Here is a 24129-nt window from a genome sequence, read left to right as displayed (position 1 = left end):
GGTGACTTTTATTTCTTTCCAGAGAGTATGGATGTCTGTTTTCTGCCAGATAACCAAAGAGAATTTAGTATTCATGAGTTTCATGTTTGTCTGTTTTAGGATGCACAGATTTCAACTTGCCCAGCTTTAAATATACCCGCATTCACATATGCATATCATACCTTTTACTTCAGCATAACCATACATTCCATCTAATATTAATTTCCAGGACTTAAAGTAATAAAATAAACAGTGTCTATATGGAACTTCCTATGGTCAGTCATATTCCAACCTAATAAAAATTCCCTTTTTGTAATTTTGAAAATGTATTTTAAACATATATAAAATAAGGAAAGAAAAACATTGCCATGTACAAAGCAGAACATAAGAAATGATTTGATATAAAACAATAAATTTCCATTTCAAGGAAACATATAATAAATACTATGTAATATTTTCAAAGGTGCCCAATTTATTTATTTTTTGCTTCCTTGTAGGTTTTCTTTTGTTCTCTGCTGTGCACTGTTCACTTTTTTCCCCTTCCCCTCTCCTCTAACCCTAAAGAAGGTTACAATTAAATGCAGAAATATATACACATATATATATATATATACATAAATAGATATAGATAGATATCTATAATGTGTGTATGTGTGTGTTTAAGACTGCACTATGCTTATTTTCATTTGTCATCAATTTCTCTGAAGGTGGATGACATCTTCCTTCATAAGTCCAAGTCTTTGCATGTTTTTCTAAATCAACCAGCTTTTCCTACATCACAGAACTATTACAACCCAATTACATCCTATCTAAGAGATTGTCAATAGAAATATTTTCCCAATTTTCTGCATTCCTTTAATTCTTGGCTACATAGATTTTATTTTTGCAAGAGAATTTTGGTTAAAAATAATCAAAATGATCATTTTATATTTCAACATGCTCTCACCTTATAATATACTTTAAGATCTGATACTGCTGAATCTATTTCCTTTGTATCTTTTCCCATTTGGTTTCTTTGAAGTTCCTCACCATTTGTTCTTCCAAATGAACTTTGCCATTATTTTTCTAACTTACTAAGATTTCAATTGGGATGGTATTGAGTAAATTATCTCTTTCTCTTTTTTTGATTTCTGTCCCTCCATAACTTTCCTTAAGACATCTCCTCCCATCCTATCTCACTCTAAACACTATCTGCCCCTTATTGCTGTCCTTGCAATTTACCAGTAATTTTTTAAACCTTAGTCCAAGGTTTAAATCTCTCTGAAATAAAGAAATCACAAAATATAGAATCTCTCCCTCTCCTCTATTGTCATAACATTTGATTTGTATTTTCATGGCTTATATTATATTCTAGCTTTATTAAAGTCATATATGTCTTTGTCTTGTTCATCTAAGAAACTGTTAAGCTCCTTGAGGACAGGGACCATTTGATCATATGAGCTAGAAAGCCATCTGAAGATAATTTAATACCTTCATTTTACAGATGAAGAAAATAGACCCAGAGACAACCGATAATCTTTCTCCCTCTTATTTATTGACCTTATTCATAATTACCAAGGCACTGGGCACAGATTTTTCCCTACAATAGATACTGAGTAAATGGGGAAGGGAGGGAGAACTGAAGGAGAGAAGGAAAGAGAAGAAGGAAGGAACAAAGGAATAAAGGAAGGAAAGAGGGAAGAAAGGAAGAACAGAGGGAGGGAAGGAAGGAACGAATGAAAGATGGAGGGAGGGAGGGAAGAGAAGAAAGGGAGAAAAGACAGAATGGCTATATGATAGCATCTTTTTTTTTTTATTTAATAGCCTTTTATTTACAGGATATATGCATGGGTAACTTTACAGCATTAACAATTGCCAAACCTCTTGTTCCAATTTTTCACCTCTTATCCCCCACCCCCTCCCCCAGATGGCAGGATGACCAGTAGATGTAAAGTACATTAAAATATAACTTAGATACACAATAAGTATACATGACCAAAACGTTATTTTGCTGTACAAAAAGAATCAGACTCTGAAATATTGTACAATTAGCTTGTGAAGGAAATAAAAAATGCAGGTGGGCATAAATATAGGGAATGGGAATTCAATGTAATGGTTTTTAGTCATCTCCCAGAGTTCTTTCTCTGGGCATAGCTGGTTCAGTTATATGATAGCATCTTAAAAAAACTATAGTTTTTATATATTTTATCATCTTTAACATATATAGGACTGTCTGCCACCTAGGGGAGGGGGTGGGAGGAAGAAGGGGAAAAGTTGGAACAGAAGTTTTTGCAAGGGTCAATGTTGAAAAATTACCCATGCATATGGTTTGTCAATAAAAACCTATAATAATAAAAAAACTATAGTTTTTAAAGTTCTGCCTTCCTTCTATCCCAACTTCCAGTTAACTTTTGACTCAGCCTCCATCTGCTATTTTTTTTTTTTGCTTTCAAATCTAGACATAAGAAATGTGTTAGTACAATGGAACAATTTAATTAGGAAAATTATGATAACGTAAGGCAGTAATGGGCACAGTGTGTAATGAGCATACACCCTTCTCCATTCTCATATGCCTAGAATATCCTCACTTACTTCTACATCTTAGAATCCCTTATTTCCTACAAAGCTCAATACAAGTTCAGCATGAAATCTCTCTTAATCAATTCTTGCCCCTGCTGGTGTCTATTTCATAACTAATCTGTATCTATTTTATATACAGAGCCCTACATAAATCCTTGAGGATCCTTATCCTAATTCCCATTTATTGTGAGGCAGATCCTCAGAATTAGACCACATTTGCCTTTCAGAATTCTAAGGGTACTCCTAAAGGATCAAAAATGATTCCCTAATGTAGTTGACTTAATCCCTTGCTGCTAGGCTTTCACTCATTATTATTAGGTGAGAATCATTTAAAAAGTTCTTAGAAAGGAGTATTTCCTGAAGTTGTACATAAAACATCTTTCCCAAAAACAAACAGCCTTCCAAAGGTGACACAAAAGTACATACAGAATCCAGGGGAAATGGGTTTCACAAAGATGAGTAAGGGGTTCAGTAAGCAAAAAATGTGTTAAAGGGTTCCTTCACAGCTCCTGATTGTTGGAAGTTCTTTTCTCTCCTCTGCAATATACTCAAGAAGTTTCCTATAAGCATGATATAATGTTTTTGCTGGACTTTTTGTAGAGCCATAGTTTCTGACTATCAGTACTACTTGTTAATTCTAGGGAAGTCATTTAGATCACCAATGAGATAGGAAGTACAACATCCTTCAGATATTGTGAAGCTGGAAGGTCCTCCTCTGAAAGTTGGGTAGTTTCTTCTTCTACATACCACCACTCCCAGGTGATTTTTCCCCAGTGGCATGCTGGAAAAGTACATGATCCAACTTCTGGAAAAATTTCCCATTTCAGGATTCCAAGGACATAAGAAATTGCAAGCAGTTAGAACAGATCTCTTATTTTACTCAATCACTTTATCAAAGATTTTTAAACCTAATGTAAGGGGTTTTTTGGTTGATTAATTAAGACAAATTCTCACCTAGTTAAGATTTTAGTTTAAAATGAGGTTGTTGTGGACTTCCGGCCAAGATGGCGGCGAGGAGGCACACAGCTGTGTAAGCTCCGCATTTTCTCTCAGAATCCATCTCATTACAAGCCTCTGAATTAATGCCTGACTGAAAAAAAACCCACAAACAGTTACCAAGAGAAGACATCCTTGATATTCGCCAGCAAAGGTCTGTTTTTGCTCGAGGGCGGGACGGTTTTAGATTGGGCACAGGCTGAGGGCAGCCGCAGCAGGAGTTCGGCAGGCAGCTCACAGCCAGGCAGACCAGAGGGGGTTGGGGTGTGATCTCAGCCGTCTCTGCTGGGAGAGCTTCACTGCAGGATTGGATACTTTGCTCTGGCAGCAAGTCAGTAGCCCAGCAGAGAAGCTAAAAACACTGGGGGTGAAGAATACAACCCCAAACAGCTGGAGTTCCTTGAGACCGGCCACCCCTCCCCCACAGCGTCTCAGCATGCTCTCAGAGTCTCAGAGCGCAGGCCAGCACAGTCCTGCTAGTGCCTCGCTGCTGCCCCCGAAGTCCGTAGAGGAAGCTCGGTAACACCACCCAGCCCCTCCCCCAAAAAAGCAGATTCCATTTGTGGTTTTTTTTTTTTTTTCCTTTGTTTTGGTCCCTAATCTTTTCTCTGACAAAATGAGCAAAAGTTAAAAAAGGACTTTGATTGACAGCTTTTATACAGACAGAGAAAGACTTAAACCCTGAGGAGACTAAAACAGATTATCTTCAGGTGAATCCCCAAGGAGATCATCTGTTCCTCAACAGATGAATCCATAGAAGAAATTAAAAAGGCTCCACAAGAGAGCTACAAGAAAATGGGAAAAGGAGAGGGGAGGTTGGAAGAGAGTCTGAAAAGCATCCCACCACTTAAAGACAAAATGGATAAAGAAATAAAACCTTTGAAAATAGGATTAGTGAACGGGAAACAAAAATAGCCTACTAAAGAATAAAATGGGCAAAATGGAAAACATTCCATAGAACAAATTGTACAATTAGAAAAAGATATAAAAAGGGGAAGAAAACATCATGAAAATAAAAAGAACAAATGGAATTGAATGACTGAGGAGACAAGAAGAACAGTCAAAAGACCAAAAAAACCAAAAAATGGGGAAAATGGAAATATTCTGGGAAAAAAAAGACCTGGAAAACAGGTCTAGGAGACAATTGGAGAATCATTGACTCCCAGAAAATATGATGAAAAAGCCTGGACATTTTTCCAGGAAATTATCTTTTTTTTTTCTTTTTTTAATTCAATAGCCTTTTTATTTACAGGATATATGATGGGTAACTTTACAGCATTAAAATTCAAACCTCTTGTTCCAATTTTACCTTCTTACCCCCCCCCCCCTCCCCTAGATGGCAGGTGACCAGTAGATGTTAAATATTTAAAATAGAAATTAGATAAAATAAGTATAATGACAAACCATTATTTTGCTGTACAAAAAGAATCAGACTCTGAAATATTGTATAATTAGTTTGTAAGAAATCAAAATAAGGTGTATAAAATAGGGATTGGGAATTAATGTAATGGTTTTAGTCATCTTCCAGAGTTCTTTTCTGGGATAGCTGGTTCATTCATTATCCCATTAGAAATGATTTGGTTGATCCTTGCCCGAGGGATGGCCTGGTCCATCAGAACTAGTCATCAATAGTATTGTTGTTGAAGTATAAAGATCTCCTGGTCCTGCCATTTCACCAGCATCAGTTTGTAAGTCCTCCAGGCCTTTCTGAAATCATCCTCCAGGAAATTATCAAAGAGAACTGCCCGGTCATAGAAAAGAGGGCAAAATAGAATTGAAAGGATCACCGATCACCCATGAAAGGGATCCAAAATCAAACACCAAGAAATATAGTGGCCAAATGCCAGAATCCCAAACAAAGGAAAATACCCAAGGGCTAGAAAGCCCCCAATTCAAAATAGAGGAGCCAAAAGGATCACCCAAAATCTAGCAGCATCCAATTAAAAGACGAAGGGCCTGAATATGATATTCAAAGGCTAAGGAACCTGGTATGCAAACCAAAATAACTTACCAGCCAGAAGGAGCATCTTTTCCAGGGAAGGATTTATTCAATGAAATAAGTGAATTTCACCTATTTATGGTGAAAACCAGAACTTAAAAGAAGTTTGATCTGCAAATATAGAACCAAGAAAAACCTAAAAAGGTAAAAAGAAATCTTGGGAAATTATTTATGCGTAAAATGTATAAAAAAATACATGTATACCTTGTTCTAGAAATCAGAGGGGAAAGGACATTGCATCAGAAAAAGGGTAAAGTGGGGTACTATATCTCACAAAGAGGAAAGGAACCATTAATCTGTGAGAAAGAATGGAGGGGATGAATATAGGGATTTTACGCCAAAGAATTGACTTTAAGAGAAAAATGTTAAATATTCAATATATGGTGAAATCCTCCATCTCATTGAAAAGGAGAAGGAAAAGGAAAAGGGAAGGAATAAGCAACAGAAGGGAATACAGAAACTGAGAGGGAAAGGAGTAAGATAGGGGGAGGAACCTAAGGTGGGAGGAATATAAAAGGAGGGCGGAGAAGCAAGGATGCCCAAGTTTTATAAAGGGGGGAAGGGGGAAAGAAGGGGAAAAGCAAAATAGGGGAACAAGATGGCAAGTAATAAGAATTGGATTTTAACCATAAATGTGAAGGGAAACCCCTCCAAAGAGGAAGGTTAGAGAATGGATTAAAAGCCAGAATCCTACAATAGTTGCTTAAGGAAAACACACCTGAAGCAGGGAGATACACAGAATAAAGGTAAAAGGATGGAGCAAAAATCTACATGCTTCAGGAAAGTCAAAAAGCAGGGTAGCCATCTTGATTTCAGATACAAAAAACAAAAATTGATCTAATTAAAAGAGATAAGGAAGGGCACATATCTTCGGGGCATAAATAATGAAGAATATCAATATTAAAAATATGGACCAATGGTGTAGCATCTAAATTTTAAAGAGAAAAAGAGTAAAAGAAAAGATAGCAAATCTATAAGGGAGACCAATTTTGAACCCTGAATTAGATAAATCAAATCACAAAAAAATAAAAAGAAGTCAAAGAGGTAAATAGAATACTAGAAAAGTTAGATATGATAGACCCCTGGAGAAAACGAAATGGAGACAGAAAGGAGTACACTTTTTTCAGCAGTTCATGGAACCTATACAAAACAGACCATAATTAGAACATAAAACCCTCAAACTAAATGCAGTAAAGAAATAGTGAATGCATTCTTTTCAGACCACGATGCAATAAAAATTAAAACAAAAAGCCAGGGAAAGTAGACCAAAAATAATTGAAACTAAATAATCCATACAAAGAATGATTTGGGGAAAAGAAACAAAAAATAATTAATAACTTCACCCAAGAAAATGACAAAATGAGACATCATATCAAATGTGTGGATGCAGCCAAAGGGGTAATAAGGGGAAATTTAATATCTAGAGGCTTACTTGCATAAAGCAGAGAAAGAGAAGGTCAACGAATTGGGCTTAAACAAAAATGCTAGAAAAGGAACAAATTAAAAACCCCAGTCAAACACTAACTTGAAATTCTAAAAATAAAAGGGAGATCAAAAAATTGAAAGTAAAAAAAACTATTGAATTAATTAATAAACAAGAGTTGGTTCAGAAAACCAACAAAATAGAAAACCCTTAGTAAACTGATTTAAAAAAGGAAAGAGGAAAATCAAATTTTATCTTAAAATGAAAAGGAGACCTCGCCACTAATGAAGAGGAAAGTAGAGAATAATTAGGGAATTACTTTTTCCCAACTTTATGGCAAAAATTGACAACTTAAATGAAATAAGAATACTTCAAAAAATATAGCCTGCCCAGATTAGCAGAGGGAAGAAGTAAAATCCAAAAGTCCCAGCTTAGAAAAGAAATAGAATGTTTATTAACAATCCCCAAGAAAAACCCCTACAAACTAATTTGGGATTTTCATGTGAATTCTACCAAACAAAAGAACAATTAACCCAATGCTATATAAATTATTTGAAAAATAGACGGGAGTCCACCAAACCCTTTTAGACACAGAATTAATTGACACCTAAACCAGGTAGGCTGAAAACAAAAAAGAAAATTATAGACCAATCCTCTAATGAACATCGATGCTAAAATCTTAAATAAAATATTAGCAAAAAGATTACAGAAAATCATCCACAGGATAATCATATGATCAAGTAGGATTTAACCAGGAATGCAGGGCTGGTTAATATTAGGAAAGATTAGCAAATTGACTAATCAATAAGCAAACAACAAAACCATATGATCATCTCAATAGATGCAGAAAAGCATTTGATAAAATCCAACATCCATTCCTAAAAAACACTTGAGAGATAGGAATAAAATGGACTTTTCTAAAAAAGTGAGATAATTTAAAAACCATCAGTAACATCAATGCAATGGGAAAACTGGAATCTTTCCAGTAAGATCTGGAGGAAAATCCCACGTCACCATTACATTCAATATTGTATCAGAAAACTAGCCTCGGCAATAAGAGTCGAGAAAGAGATTAAAGGAATCAGAATAGGCAGTGAGGAAACCAAACATCACCCCTTGCAGATGATAGGATGGTATACTTAGAGAACCCTAGAGATTCTACAAAATTATTAGAAATAACCATAACTTTTGCAAAGTTGCAGGTTAAAAAAACCCCAAAATCCTCAGCATTTTTATACATCACCAACAAAACCAACAGCAAGAGATACAAAGAGAAATTCCATTAGAATAACGTAACAATAAAATATTTAACATTACCAAAGGAAAGTAGGAATTATATGAGCTAAATTACAAAAAACTTTCCACACAAATAAAGCGACTTAAACAATTGAAAATATCAAGTGCTCCTGGAGAGGTCGAGCGAATATAATAAAGATGAAATACTCCTAAATAATCTATTTATTTAGTGCATACCAATCAGATTCCAAGAAAAAATTTTAAGATCTAGAAAAATAAAAAAAAATTCATATGGAATAATAAAAGGTCAAGAATCTCAAAGAATTAATGAAAAAAATCAAATGAAGGTGGCCTATGTACCACCTAAAACATATTATAAAGCAGCAGTCACCAAAACCATTTGGTATCTAAGAAATAGATTAGTTGATCAGTGGAACAGGAGGTTCAAGACAGAAATAACATAGCAATTTAGTTTTGACAAACCCAAAGATCCCCATTTGGGATAAGAATTCATTATTTGACAAAACTCGGGATAACTGGAAGGATAGAAAATTTGGCATGGACCCAATTTAACAACGATCCAAGATAAGATCAAATGGGTCCAGATTTAGACGTAAAGAACGAATTATAAAAAATTGAGGAAATAGGATAGTTTTTCTCAGACTTGTGGAAGAGGAAGAAATTTTGGACAAAGATGAACTAGAGACCATTATTCATCAAAAAGAGAAAATTTTGATTACATCAAATTAAAAAAGTTTCGCAAAACAAAACTAATGTAAACAAGATTAGAAGGAAGCAACAAACTGGGAAAAACATCTTCACAGTTAAAGGTTCTGATAAATTTATTTCCAAAATAATTAGAGAGCTGACTCTATAAGAAACCAAGCCATTCTCCAATTGATAAATGGTCAAAGGATTGAAAGACAATTTTCAGATGATGAAATTAAAATCATTACCACCATATGAAAGAGGCCAAATCATTATTATTCAGAGAAATGCAAATTAAGACAACTCTAGATATACACACCGTTGATTGGTAAGATGACAGGAAAAAATAATGATGAGTGTTGAGGGATGTGGGAAAACACACTGATATTTGTTGGTGGAGCTGTGAAAATCCAACCATTCTGGTAGAGCAATCTGGAATTATGCCCAAAAAGTTATCAAACGGCATACCCTTTTGACCCGAATGTTTCTACTGGGCTTATACCCCAAGGAGATACTAAAGAAGGGAAAGGGACCTGTATGTGCCAAAATATTTGTGGGCCCATTTGTAGTGGCTAGAAGTGAAACTGAGTGGATGCCCATCAATTGAGAATGGTTGGGAAATTGTGGTATATGAATGTTGTGGAATATTTTGTTCTGTAAGAAATGACCAGCAAGATGAATACAGAGAACCTTGAGAAAATTACATGAACTGATGCTAAGTGAAATGAGAGAACTAAGAATCATTATATATTTCAACAAGATACATGAAGATGTAATTTAGAAAGGGATTTCTTGAAAAGAGACCTAATTCAGTTTCAATTGATCAATGATGGACAGAAGCAGTATACCTAAAGGAAAAAAACACTGGGAAATGAATGTAAACGTTTGCATTTTGTTTTTCTTCCTTTACTTTACCTTCTGAATCCAACCCCCTGTGCAAAAGAAAACTGTTTGGATCTGCCACATACATTGTATCTAGGATATACTAGGACAATTTTAACATATATAGGATGTTGCCATCTAGGGAGAGGGGAGGGTGGAGGGAAAATCAGAAAGGGAGTGAAGGGATAAGTTTAAAAAAAAAAAAAATACCCAGGCATGGATTCTGTCCATAAAAAAAAATAATAATAATAAAATAAAATGAGGTTGATGTGATTGCAACACAGAGTTTATTGATGTCTATTGTCTCACCCTCTTAACTTGTACACTCCTGGAGAAGAATCATTGTTTGTTTATTTTTAACTTTGTATCTCTAATATCTTGAACAGTGACTGACATTTAGTGCTTAATAAATGCTGGATGAATGATTAATATATAAGAAAATAGCTTAATCACTTACAGTCTCAGAAATTGTGTTATACCATCAGCTCAAGTCTTTCTGGAAGGGGGAAGGCAAAATTCAATAGCAATATCATAATGGAAAGAAAAGAGAAAACCTAAATATTCACAAATCAAATCAGGAAAAGGAATTCCCTGATGGAGTATGATAACACCATATGATCAAAACTTTTACTTTTCTCTTTCCTTCTCCAGAGCTCTTCAACTTAATCTTTTCAATATCTCTTACTGCTTTTCCTCACTTCTTCCATTCTCCACCTAAAAAACTAATCCTGGCTGGGTGGCCATTAAAATTATGTGAGAACTGTCTCAAGAAGGCAGTCACAGGGGGAAAACTACAGAGAGGTGCTGGGGTTATATTTAATCAGATTCCTAAGGAAAATGGAAAGTAGAGACACAATATGTGAATATGTGAATGGGAATAAATAATGTGAATAAATATGATACAATGCAATCATCTGTCCTTCTCTGGGTTATCTTTTAGTATAGGAAGTTTCTCCACGAATAAGGATATAAATAAATGTAAAAAAAATTTCCTGTGCTGTTGTTCTATCCAAAGCCCATTGCACAATCTAAGTAAAAATAGCTAAATTAGTGTTAAACTACCTAAAAGAGACATACTGTCCAGAGCATGAGATAATCCTATTGTACTCTAGATCCCAATACTGCCACTGGTCTCTTATGTTCAGTTTTCAGTACTACCATTACAAAAAGACATTGATAAATTGAAGAATATCCAGAAGACAGGATAGTGAGGAGTTGAAGACAATTATATATAAATTTTGGTGAAAGAAACTAAGGATATTTATCTAATAGAGACATGATCTCTACCTTCAAGTATGTGAAGGTTGTCATGAGCAAGAGGAAGTATATTGTATAAATATCATCCCAGAAAAGGAGTGTAATATAGTGTTGAGTACTAGATAATTTAAGTTCAAATCTTGTCCTTATGAGTTATGTGACAATTCTATCTTTCTGGGCCTAAGTTTCTTTATATAATGGAGAAATAATAATAATAATATATGTGTGGTTATATGTGAATAAGTATGTGAGTAGATATGGCTGTGTAGAACATATATATGTGTATATATAGACATGTATACACATGTGTACATATATGTACATACATATATGTGTTTGTCTATAGATAGATCGATAGATAGATCACTTAACCTCACAGTACCATGTGGAATTCTGACTCTAGGTTACAGTGAAGTTTACAATCTGCATGGTTGCAGGGAGTTTCCTCACTAGGAGCTCCCCACCTGAACTCACAGATTCAGCAAAAACACCAAAAATCTACCACACAGTGTTTATATGAGACAAAAATGAAGATACTGTTTCAGTATTGAGCCAGTATAAAACACTATCTTAAATGGCAGCTATGATTCTATTTGACCCTATAGGGTAAGAAGATAGAAGTTTAGATTTAATATGAGGAATAGGTTCATAATGATTAGGGTTATCCAAAAGTAGACTAGTCAACCTCAAGAGGTGGTAAATTTGCTCTCATTGGAGAGCTTCAAGCAGTTTGTCTTATTGTGCATCAGGAATATTATAGAGAATTCTTGTCCAAGTTCAAGTCAGATTGGACTAGAGAGAGTCCTCTATCTAAGGCATTTTCTGACTGAAATTCTGTGATTCCATAAACTCTGAGGATAGAAGAGTCATCTTTGGAGCTAAAGTCAAAACAGTAATCATGTATTTCCTTTGCCCCTTGCTCAAAAATTTTCAATGACTCCTATGAGCTACAGGATGATTTCCAAATTATAGCCTGGCTTTAAGGGCTTCACCATTATTTTCCAAGAGCTAAAAAGCTTGGACTTGATCCCAGGATAGTGAAAAATTCATAGAATATTTCTGATGGTGTAATGTCCAGGCTAGCCCTCTGGAGGATCTCGGGACCAGTCTTGGTCTTAGTAGAGAAGTAAAGTAGGCAGGAGAGCCACCAGGAGGATGGTCAGAGATGGAATGTCTCATTTCCAGTCTTCTCAGCCCTTAAATGCCTCAGTATGATTACATCATTACAGCATGGTATGTGTGAACTAGAGAACCATTACACCACCATACTAAGTGCTAAGTATATGTGAACTAGAAAACCATCATCTAATCAAATATACTGAGTTAACACCCTGCTGTGTCTTTGCTTCAAGTATACTTCTCCAGAGTTCCAGCCTTCTACATGACAGAATGAAAACTATGATTTTGAAAGCCTGATTTGATGAGAATGTATAGGATAGATTTTACCTCAAACTTTTTTCTGCTCTCTTCTTTCCCTCCTTCTCCCAAGTACAATGCCACAATCTAGATTCTAAGGGCTAAACACAGTTTTCTGTCATCTTTGTTTCTCTATTCAGGCTCCTAATTCCTCTCGGCACTCTCAGCTTCCAAATCCCATATTTTTACTTTTTTTCTTTGCTCCAGATTAGCTCAAATCACCAGAGGGGCCTTCTCAAGGTAAGATTCCAATTTATTTCTGTGAGCTTTAACTTGAGACTTGTTCATCTCTGGAATCAAAGACCCTAATAGCCTGTGTGCCAATTCAAATCTCAGTATGGTAGCAAAGATAATTTGTGTTTCAAAAGTAATAGAGAATATGTTGTGAAGGAAATACTTTATGCAAATTAACCAGGCTTAACATAAAGGGTTTTTTTTTAATGTACCAAGGAAGCCAATCCTTCCTAGCTAGTTTAACACCCAAAAAAAGAATTTCAAAAGGCTGAATTTTTTTAGAGTTACAGTACCTAACATCAAAAGGGATTAACTACCAATCAGAGGGAGAAATGAAGCCAAAGTACAGAAAATTCTCAGTCCAAAACAATATTTATATGAGCTTATGGATTAAGGAGTTCCAAAAATTTTAAGTAATTCTTTTTTTTTTTCTTCTTGAGCAACCCATTGCTGAGTCACAGATATTTGCTGTGGGATCAATGTTGCATTTGAAAGTGAGATTGGGAATTGCTATCAAACAGGCGAGAAAAAACTGCTTTCTAATTCAAAAATAGCCAAACAGTATAGAGGCAACTACATGAAGTCACATTAGAAATTATATTTGTTATAATGGAGAAAAACCATAAGGAGCCTGATGTGTTACTGACAGGCTCTCTTTGAACTAAGCTCTCTTTTCTTGCCTGGTACTTCCTCCCTTCTCTGGAATCTTCCACACTAGAAACTCCCATGTGCCACTGAACCATGCTGGCTATCATCTCTTTGTGTTTTAGAAGTAGGAAAGCAATCATGAGTTCCTAAGAGTGTAAGGAGTGAGGTGGGGAAATCATACACATTCTCTATAAAAGACCAATTCTTTGAATTTCTTTAACATGTTGAGTGAGAAAAGACCTACGAGAAAACCATTTTACCTTAAAAGAACAATTCTAAGAGTGGTAAGAGAGAAGTTGGTGCGAAAAAAAAGCTTGTGCAATATAATCATGGATCTAGAGCCAGAAAAGATCTAAGGGGTCATCTAATCCACCCCCTCATTTTATAAATAAGGACACTAAGGCACAGGGAGGGGAAAGAATTTGCCAAAAGTCAAATATTTGTTCTTCCATCAAACCAAAACTTCTTGTTGCATATTATGCAGCAAGGTGCCAACTGCTACCCAGGTTAAGGGTTGAGTACTTCTCTTTATTTTGCAGGTACCCATTGCCTCCTTAGTTGTGTGTGTGATAGAGATTCGTGCTGTTACCCTGTTTTAAGATATTTGAGCTTCCACTTTTTTGTCTTTCCTGTGTTCTCCCAAACTTGGGTGTCTCCCCATAGTTTTCCCACAGCACAACAAATAAAGAGGTCTATTGTTTTCAGCAGTCTATCTGGTCTAATCCTTCTGTGATATCCCTTTTAGAGTCCCTTCAAGAGATCACTTCTATAGAAACAGCAAGGAATAAAAACCTGGATTTGAAGTCAGAAATCATGGATTGGATCCCCAGTTCTACCAGGTTAGTGACCTGAAGCAAATGATTTCACATGTCTACTTTGGGCCTCAATTTCTATCTCTGTAGTGAGAGGAATATATTTCTAAATTCCATTCAAGACCTATTTCAAATAATAGGGTATGAGAAAGTTAAGGCTTGAGAAGGCACAAAGTCGAAAAATCTATGTGATCAGGAAAAATGTAGTTAAGCTGAATGGAGGAATCTTGGTCTAGTGCAGTGGTTCTTAAAGTATGGTCTATAGAATCCTGGGAATCTCTGAAACCCTTTTAGAAGGGTCTACAAATTCAAAAATAGTTTTTATTTCCAATGTGGTAAATGTCTATAAATATAACCCAGATAAACAAAAATGCTTTGGAGAGATCCTCAATAATTTTTAATAGGATAAAGATACTGAAAACAAAAGTTTGAGAACCACTGGTCTAGTGGAAGTACAAGTATACTTGTACATATGGCTTTCATTAAGGGCAGGACTAACTAGGAAAGGAAGAGATGTTGTAAGAGTGAAATAACCAATATACAAGAATTGTACAGAGTCCTTAAATATACTCAAATAACTAGAGTAAAACCTCCATGGAAGAAGTTATGTATTACCAGGCATTGTACTAGGTAATGGGAAACCAAAGATCTTGTAAGAAGGATTGTTGAAACACATGGACAAAATCATCCTAAATGAGTTATTTGTACCTTTGGAGGGAGGAGCCATGTGGATAAAACCACTTATTCATCTAAATAGCCAAGAAAAAAATATCATCACTATCTCAGGAACTGCTATTAAGACAGGTTTAGCAAGAAAGGGGGAAAAACCCTTTTAGACATACATACACACAGAGAAAGTTTTGGGAGTATCCATTCATTCCTTCATTCAACAAATGTTTATTAAACAACTGCTGATATAAAGGACTATACTAGGAAGTTGTGAGTATAAAGACAAAGCCAACACCTGAAAAAAGAGACCCATTGGCTAGATTTTTCAAAACTTAAGACCTCAGGTAAATCTGAAAATGACATAAGAAGGTTCATTTAAACAGGCCGTGGTACCTGAAGTAAAGATTGTTCCTATAGGGACTGCAAGGAATCGTTATCTGGGATTGTACCCTGAATCCATTCAGCAACTTCCAGGCAGAAAACTGATTTGCCAACCCCTCCACACAGCCTAGCCCCTCTGAATCTGCATGCCCCATCATTTCCTGTTGGCTCATAACGAATGCCAATATTGGTCAGGTTATACAGACTAAAGGAGAATTTCTAATTAAGAGCCACCTCCCACACAGGCACATCTCTCAAATTAAATTGATCCCAAAGAAGAAAGAAGGAGAACATAATGGCTGTCGAACCTGATGCCATTACTGGTTTGAATTAAAATAATTACAATTGAGGATCTATTGCATCAATGTTATTTTCTGTCTGATTGTTGCTAATTTTGTTGTTACAGTAAGAAATGTTAGAGATATACAATGTTAATGACATTCATTCTGAGAAAATGCATTGAATAGGCAATAGCACTCAGACCTTTGGAGTGCAGAGGATTTTGATTAACCAGCATCCCTACTTCTTCCCTGCAGTAACAGGAAGTTATAAACAGAAAGCAAAGTGTACTGGTGAGCCAATCAAAATCCCATTTCACTGAAAAGGTTATGGGGGGGGGGAGGGATTTGTGGATTTGTGACTCATGAACAAATGAGGCATGGAAACTGTTCTATAATCTTCATGGGAACAATACAGAAAAAGAAAAGAAAATACCCAACATTTCCCTATTTAAGTGATGTGTCTTTTTTTGGGTTATCTTCCTTGATTCTATTCCTTTTCACTTGGTTCCTGAGGCTAGATTCATCTCTTCTGCATACAAATTAATTCCAGTCAGAAACATCTGCCCTGAATTTTTCCAAGTAATTAGCACCACATGTTATCAACAGGAAGCTAGTACCCATGGGCACTTGAGATAATTGTGTTTCAATATTGGCACTTCTCTGCTTACTGCAAAAGGTCACTTGCTCTGTAGTGCCTCTGCTTTTTGTTTCCCCTACATAGTAAATAAAAAACTTCTCCTTGTCATTATCTTGGCTATATCAGATCATCAACATCGGGCTCCCAGAACTCCCAGATGGCCTCCTGAGCAAGACACGCTCTCTGAATTTTCAATAATCATTCTCTGCAGTTTCTCACATAGCAAGACACTGGCCCTTTCATTACCACAGTAACTAAGAATCATCACCTTGTTTGGGTTGCTATGGATGAGGCTTTGTTCAGGAAAAAAAAAAAATCAAGTCATTTTAACAACTGACAAAGGAAAACTTATATTTCTCTGGAACTTGGGTAATTTTTCTTGTATAACATTTAAAGATTAGTAAATAAAATGAATGAGTGAATGAATGAATAACATCATTAAATGTATACTATGCACCAAGACCTGAGGCTAAATCTTGAAGGTAAGAATGCAAAAGAGATAATGCCTGTCCTCAAGGATCTTACATTCTAATAATGGAAGACAATATATGTGTGTGCATACATATATGTATACCCGTATTTATATGTATAACCATATATATCCATAGTTATATGTATATATATACACCATATACCCACATATATACATACACACTTATACATGCATGTATGTATATATACACATATACTATACACATATAAAAGTGTGTCTGTGTCTATATACATACACACATATATGGTGGAGAGTGGTGACCCTGAAGAGGTATTTTGATATAAAAAGTTATAAGAATGGCAATTATTTGGTTTTCCCAACAAGGAATTGACTGACATGCCCTTTCCCATAGAAAAAAAATGACAGAATTTATTTAATAAGGGTTCCACAACTAGAATGGGAAAGACATGTATGGTGGCAAGATAAATGATAAGAAGATTTTTAGGATGGAATGTAAAAGCTGACTAGGGCAAGCTACATCCTACAACTTGACATTTATCATTTAATCTATAGACACTGATGAAGCCAGTGACAATGGAGACAATCCTCTCACCTTAGGCCATACTCTCTTAGAAGCCAGAATTATACACCACCACCACCACCACAAAACACATCTTATCCAAAGACCTCCAATCTGTGTGTAATAGAGCTTGATTCCTTGATTTTTTTTTTGCGATTTTCATGGACCTCCCTGGAACACAAAATCATAGAATCTAAGAACTAAAAAGATATATTAGTAGTTATCTATATTAATTTACCACAATACTCTTCCACATCATCAAAAATTATTCATTGGAGTAGTTTTAATTTTTTAGCTTTTAATTTTTAGGAAGTTTGCCTCTCTTTAACTTCTGATCATTGATTCTCATTCTTCCCTCTAGCACCAGACAAAATATGTCTAATAATTCTTCTATATGACAGCCCTTCATATATTTAAAGAAAGTAATTATTTCTCCTACCCCCATTCAGGTTTCTTTTATTCAAGCTAAACATCTCCAGAGTTTCAACCCATCTCACAAACACTTGTACTCTCAGAATTTAGCATGGTGCCTGGCACATATTAGGTGACTAATAAATGTTTGTTGCTTAAATGTGAAAACTAATTTCTTTTATCAAGATTCATTTGTACCATGTTGAGCTTTCTTGACTCCTTTCAAGCAATAAAAGACAGCAGTTTTAAGCAAAAGAAAAGAATCTCTGAAAGCCTGCTATTGAAATTTTATAGTAGTAGTAAAAAGAATAATTCTCTAGGTAGTAGAAATGTTATATTTATTTTACAGATGAGGAAACTGAGGCTTACTGTGGTAAAAATACTTAACAAAGGTAACATACCTAGATAGTATCCAAGTCTTGGGTTTCTATCATACTGTGTTGTTACCTATGAAAAAATATCAGATTAAAGAAAGTCTCAAAATGTGACATCCAAGCTACACATCACTGGAAATCATTATTTAGATCAACAAGTATAGCTAGCTTTTACATACAAAGAAAAAGATTCACAGAATATAAGTAAGCTGCTCAAAGTTGTTCAATTTGTAAGTGACAGAGACACAATTTGAGCCTTGGTGTTTGGCATCCAAATATGGTGTTCTTTCCATTATGAGATTTGAACAAGCAGAGCACCGTAACGGGACTGTAGAATACATGGAGTGAAGTAAAATGTGAGAAGACTTGGAAAGTATAAGTATAAACAATTTGTTAAATTTGCTTTAAATGTCAGAGGGCCTTATTTGTAATCCTGGAGGGAAGCAGGAGCAATCCCCTTTGGCAGCAGAGTGGGTGAATTAGAGTAGGAGGAGACTTGAGGCAATAAGACCAACCAAGTAGAAGATTAATACAAAGATCTGAGGCTTTGCCTCAAGAGTGGCAGCTGTGTAAGTAAGAAGGAGATGTACAAGAGAAATTTTGTGAAGGAAGAAATCACAAGATTTATCAATGGATTAGGTATAAGGCCTGAATGAAAATGTGAATAAACCGTGATTATAAGGTTGAATGACTTGGAGAAGTGTATTGCCCTTGACAATAGTAAGAAAATTCCCCTAAATTATATTCTCTAGAGCCTGTAAAAAGTTAATTCAGTAGCACCACCTCCTCTTTTATGTTTTTCTTTCTTTGCTTCCTACCTCTTAATTATAACATTGGTTCTATGCTAATAAGCACTAAATGGAGTCTAATAATCTCAATAGCATGGGGGAAAGGGAAAATGAAAGGGAAAAGAGTAGGGCAGAGCAAGAAAATAGATGTCAGAGACAAAAAATTTAGCTTGCTTTGTTACAAGAACAAACTCTGGGTATTGCTTAATGGCAAAGCATCTAGTCCAGAAACAGTCATTCAGCAAGGGGAAGGCCAAGAGACCTACAGAGAAAACAGCAGGACTTCTGAGGAGCAAAGATGGAAAATTGATTGGCTCTGAACCCATGGACATAGCCACAACTGTTGCATTGTGCTCTATACTAGAAGTTCCCTGTAATCCAAACTTGCACTAAGATCTGCACAAAAGCTGCTCTGATCAAAAACTAAAAAGATGCATGGGACTAATCACTGGAGAACTGGGCACTTTCATCAGAATGGAGAAAGGTAAAAAGTTGTCTTGGAATCGTTTTTTTCAAAAGGATTCTTTTCTTTCCAAACACATATATTGCAAAGTCCTCAAAATAAAACTAATTTATAAAAATTTGGCATACACCCAGGTTTTTAAGAATATAAAACAATATATGAAGTGATACTCCTTTATATCTTCCAAGGGACCTTCTCTAACTTTCTAGCCTTGAGCTCAGGTATCTACTTTCTACTCTTCCCCTGCCCTCAACACGATTCAAATTGGGTAAGGCTAAGGAACCTATGTTGACAGATGTACAAAGAAATGAATGTAATTATCACAGGATGTTCCAGGTTTGGGGAGAATTAAAAGCTTTTACAAAAAAGACAAATTCATCAAGTGGTACTGAAATCAGTTGGCCTTAGTATCACAAATTTTGATTTGTCTAAAAGAAAGCATTGGCCCTAATTTGAGGTGTCAATTGACCTTGGGAAAGAAAGCCACAAAAATAAACATTCATGGCAAAGGATAGCATTAGGACACAGTAACCAGAAAGACAACAAGCATTGCAAGCAAGTGTAATTTCAAAGTCAAGAACTGAGTTGGGAAACTCTTAAGAAATGCTATCCAATACAGAGACCATAACATCTAGAATCTCCTTTTATTAGGACAGTTGGGAGAGGGGAAGGAGAAAATGTATGAAGAAATAATCAACATATTTTAAAAATTGCTTAGAATTTTAAAAAGTTAATTTGCTCCAGAAACAGAGGCTAAGTTAAAAAAAAAAAAAAAAAAAAAAAAAACTTGATTGAAGAGGCTATGTGGTACATTTAGAAGTGCTGTATTCAAATGAGAAGAACAATATTCTCACCTTACTTCTGCATATCTGAGCTTAGGCAAGTCACTATCTCTCTTATCTATGCTCTAGAACAGATGCACAAAGCAAAATGCAAGTGAGATTCTATATTTACTCTCCCCAACCCACATATAGGCCAGAAGACAGGTCCCTCAAAGTGTTCAAATCCCAGCTCCATTACTAATGATTTTTGTGACATTGTACACACTAGTTAACCTCTTTAAGTCTCAGTTAGGGAAAAGGACTTCGGAATCCTTTATAGTTCTAAACTGTGAAACTTAAGTATCAATCAACAAGCATGCATTAAAAACTAGGCATTGTGATAGGCACTGGAGATGAAAACACAAAAAAAAAAAAGAGAGAGAGAGAGAGACACATGGAGAGAGAGAGAGAGAGGGAACCAGAGCCAAGACGGTGGAGAATAGACAGATCTTTTTGTTCTCAGTCCATCAGGGAGGAATATAAGCCAATGCAGGCATAGTGCAGGGAAGCTCAGGGTGGAGAGGCCTCCCTGTTCATCAGGCAATACATGGAACAAAAATTAGGGTATTAAAATTTTCAAAATCAAATGCAGAAAAGCAGAAATAATAAAGGCATCTTTTCAGATCATAATACAATAAAAAAAATACATGTAATAAAGGACCAAGGAAAAATAGATCAAAATCAATTGGAAACTAAATAATCTAATCATAAAGAATAAATGGGTGAACCAACAGGTCATAGAAACAATCGATAATTTTATCCAAGAGAATGACAATAATAAGAAAACATACCAAAATTTATGGGATGCAGCCAAAGCAATGCTTGAGGGAAATTTTATATTTCTAGATGCTTACTTCAATAAAATAGAGAAAGACAAGATCAATGAATTGGCAATGCAACTGAAAAAAATAGAAAAAGAACAAGTTAAAACCCCCAATTAAATACCAAATTTGAAATTCTGAAAATAAAAGGTGAGATCAATAACACTGAAAGTAATAAAACTATTGAACAAATGAACAAAACTAAGAATTCGTTTCATGAAAAAAAAAACAAAATAGATAAATCTTTAATTAATTTGATTAGAAAAAGGAAAGAAGAAAATCAAATTGGTAGTATCAAAAATGAAAAGGATGAAATGTCCACCAATGAAGAGATAATTATAGCAATAATACAGCAATAATTAGGGGCTATTTCATTTAACTATATGTCAATAAATCTGATAATCTAAGTGAAATAGATGAATACTTTTAAAAATATAGATTTAATTAATTTAATTTAATTTAAATTTAATTAATTAAACAAGCTATTAATCAACTCTCTAAGGAAAATTTTCCAGGGCCCGATGGATTTACAAGTGAATTCAACCAAACATTTAAACAATAATTAATTCTCAAACTATTTGGGGGAAAAAAAAGGAGCTCTACCAAATTTTTATGACACAAAGTTACAGAAATCATATGATTATCTCAATAGAAGCAGAAAAAGCATTTGACAAAATTTGAATTAAAAATATTAGGGAATAAATGGAGTTTTTCCTAAAATGATCAGTAGCATCTATCTAAAATCATCAACAAACATCATAAGTAATGGAAATAAACTAGAAGCATTCCCAATAAAATAGGAGGTGAAACAAGGTTGTCCACTATCAACATTACTATTCAATATTGAATTCTAAATGTTAACTTTATTCTATAAGAAACAATCAACAGGATGATTTCAGAGAGGCCTGGAGAGACTTACATGAACTGATGGTTAGTGATGTGAGAAGAACCAGGAGAACATTGTACACAGCAACAAGAAGATGATGGTCAATTCTGATAAACATGACTCTGTTCAACAGCAAGGTGATTCAGGCCAATTCCAATGGTCTTGTGTTAGAAAGAGCCATTTGCACTCAGAGAGAGGACTGTGGGGACTGAGTATAGATCATAATATAGTATTTTCACCTTCTTTATTGTTGTTTGCTTGAATTTTGTTTTCTTTCTCTTTTTTTTTTCCTTTTTTAATCTGAATTTTCTTGTGCAGGATAATTGTGGAAATATGTGTAGAAGAATTGCACATGTTTAACATATATTGAATTACTTGCTGTCTAGGGGAGGGAGTGGGAAGAAGGAAAGGAGAAAAATTTGGGACATACGGTTTTACAAGGATAGATGTTGAAGACTATCTTTGCATATAGTTTGAAAATGAAAAGTTATTATTCAAAAAGAGAGCGAGAGATAGATCTGTGGAAAAGGAAGGAATTTGTGTCCAAAGAAGAACTAGAACTCATAATTGAACACCAAACAGATAATTTTGATTATATTAAGTTAAAAAAAAATTTGTACAAACAAAATTAATGCAGACAAGATAAAAAGGGAAGCAATAAACTGGGAAAACATTTTTACATTTCAGGGTTCTGATAAATGCCTCATTTCTAAAATATATGGAGAATTGACCCAAATTTATAAGAATTCAAGTCATTCTCCAATTGATAAATGGCTAAAGGAGATGAACAGACAACTTTCAGATGAATAAATTAAAACCATTTCTTTTCATATGAAAAGGTGCTCTAAATCACTATTGATCAGAAAAATACAAATTAAAACAACTCTGAGATACCACTACACACCTTTCAGATTGGGCAAATTGACAGGAAAAGATAATGACAAATGTTGGAGGCAATAATAAATAAATGCTTGTGGCAGCCCTTTTTGTAGTGGCAAGAAACTGAAAACTGAGTGGATGTCCATCACTTGGAGAATGGCTGTATAAATTATGGTGTATGAATGTTATGGAATATTATGGTTCTATAAGAAATGATCAGGAAGACAATTTTAGAGAGGCCTGGAGAGACTTACATCAACTGATGCTAAATGAAATGAGCAGAACCAGGAGATCATTGTACTTGGCAACATCAATATTATAAGATGGTCAATTCTGATGAATGACTCTTTCCAACAATGAGATGATTGATGCCAGTTCCAATGATCTCATGATGAAGAGACATCTACACCCAGAGAAAGGACTATGGGAACTTAATGTGGATCACAACATAACATTTTCACTCTTTTTGTTGTTATTCACTTGCACTTTGTTTTCTTACTCATTTTCTTTCTTTTTTGGTCTGATTTTTCTTGTGCAGCAAGAAAATTGTATAAATATGTTCAAACATATTGGAATTAACATATACCTTAACATGTATATAACATATATTGAATTGCTTGCCATCTATGAGAGAGGGAGGGGGAAAGGAGGGTAAAATCTGAAACACAATACTATGCAAGGGTCAATGTTGGAAAATTATCCATGTACATATTTTGAAAATAAAAAGCTTTCAAAATTAAAAAGAAAGACAAAAATAGAGAGTCCCTACTCTTGAGGAGTTTATAGTCTATTGCATAAGAGAACATAGTTATATGTTATATATATCTTATATGTTATATATATCTTATACATATAGTATCTCCAAGAATATTTTTTATTAAAAAATGCAAAGTTCTCAGGTATTGAGAACAATTAACAATTCATGAAATCTAGCAAGCTACCATTATGTAGATGTGATGCTTAAGCTTTGTCTTTAAAGAACTATAAGATTCTGTGATTTTCCTCTAGGTAAAAAGGGAGCAAATTCCCAGTATGTAAGATAGCCATTTCAAAGACATGGAGAAAGAGATATTTTTATATGAAAAGTAAATAAAAATCTAATTTTTCGGAGCATACAAGGAGGGCAAAGTAAGGCAAAGTTGGAGAGAGCTTAAGAGACAGTTGGGATGAGGTTTAAATGCAAACAAAGGCATTTATCCTACAATCAGCAAGGAAGCATTTTAGGTTTTTGAATATAGTCAGATTTCTGCTGAAGACAAATTATTTTAGCAGTTGTGTGAAGAATAGACTGAAATGGGTAGAATTTTGAGGCAGGAAGATCAATTAGAATGCCAATTTAATAGAATAGAGCTAGGAAAGAGTAATGAATCCCTGAATAAGGTGGTAGCAGGGAGTAGAGAAACTGAGTTGGATGCAACTGAGTTGGATGTTGGATGCAAGAGATACTTTTAGATGCAGAAACAGAAAAATTGGCCATGGACTGGCTATTTAGGGTAAAGTCGAATGGGTATGAAGGATAATATTGAGGTTACAAATTTGGGAGACTGGAATAATGG

The sequence above is a fragment of the Sarcophilus harrisii genome, chromosome 2 (assembly GCF_902635505.1).
Source record: "Sarcophilus harrisii chromosome 2, mSarHar1.11, whole genome shotgun sequence".
Lineage (NCBI taxonomy): Eukaryota > Metazoa > Chordata > Mammalia > Dasyuromorphia > Dasyuridae > Sarcophilus > Sarcophilus harrisii.
The sequence above is the reverse complement of the archived record's forward strand: the minus strand, read 5'-3'. Positions refer to the sequence as shown.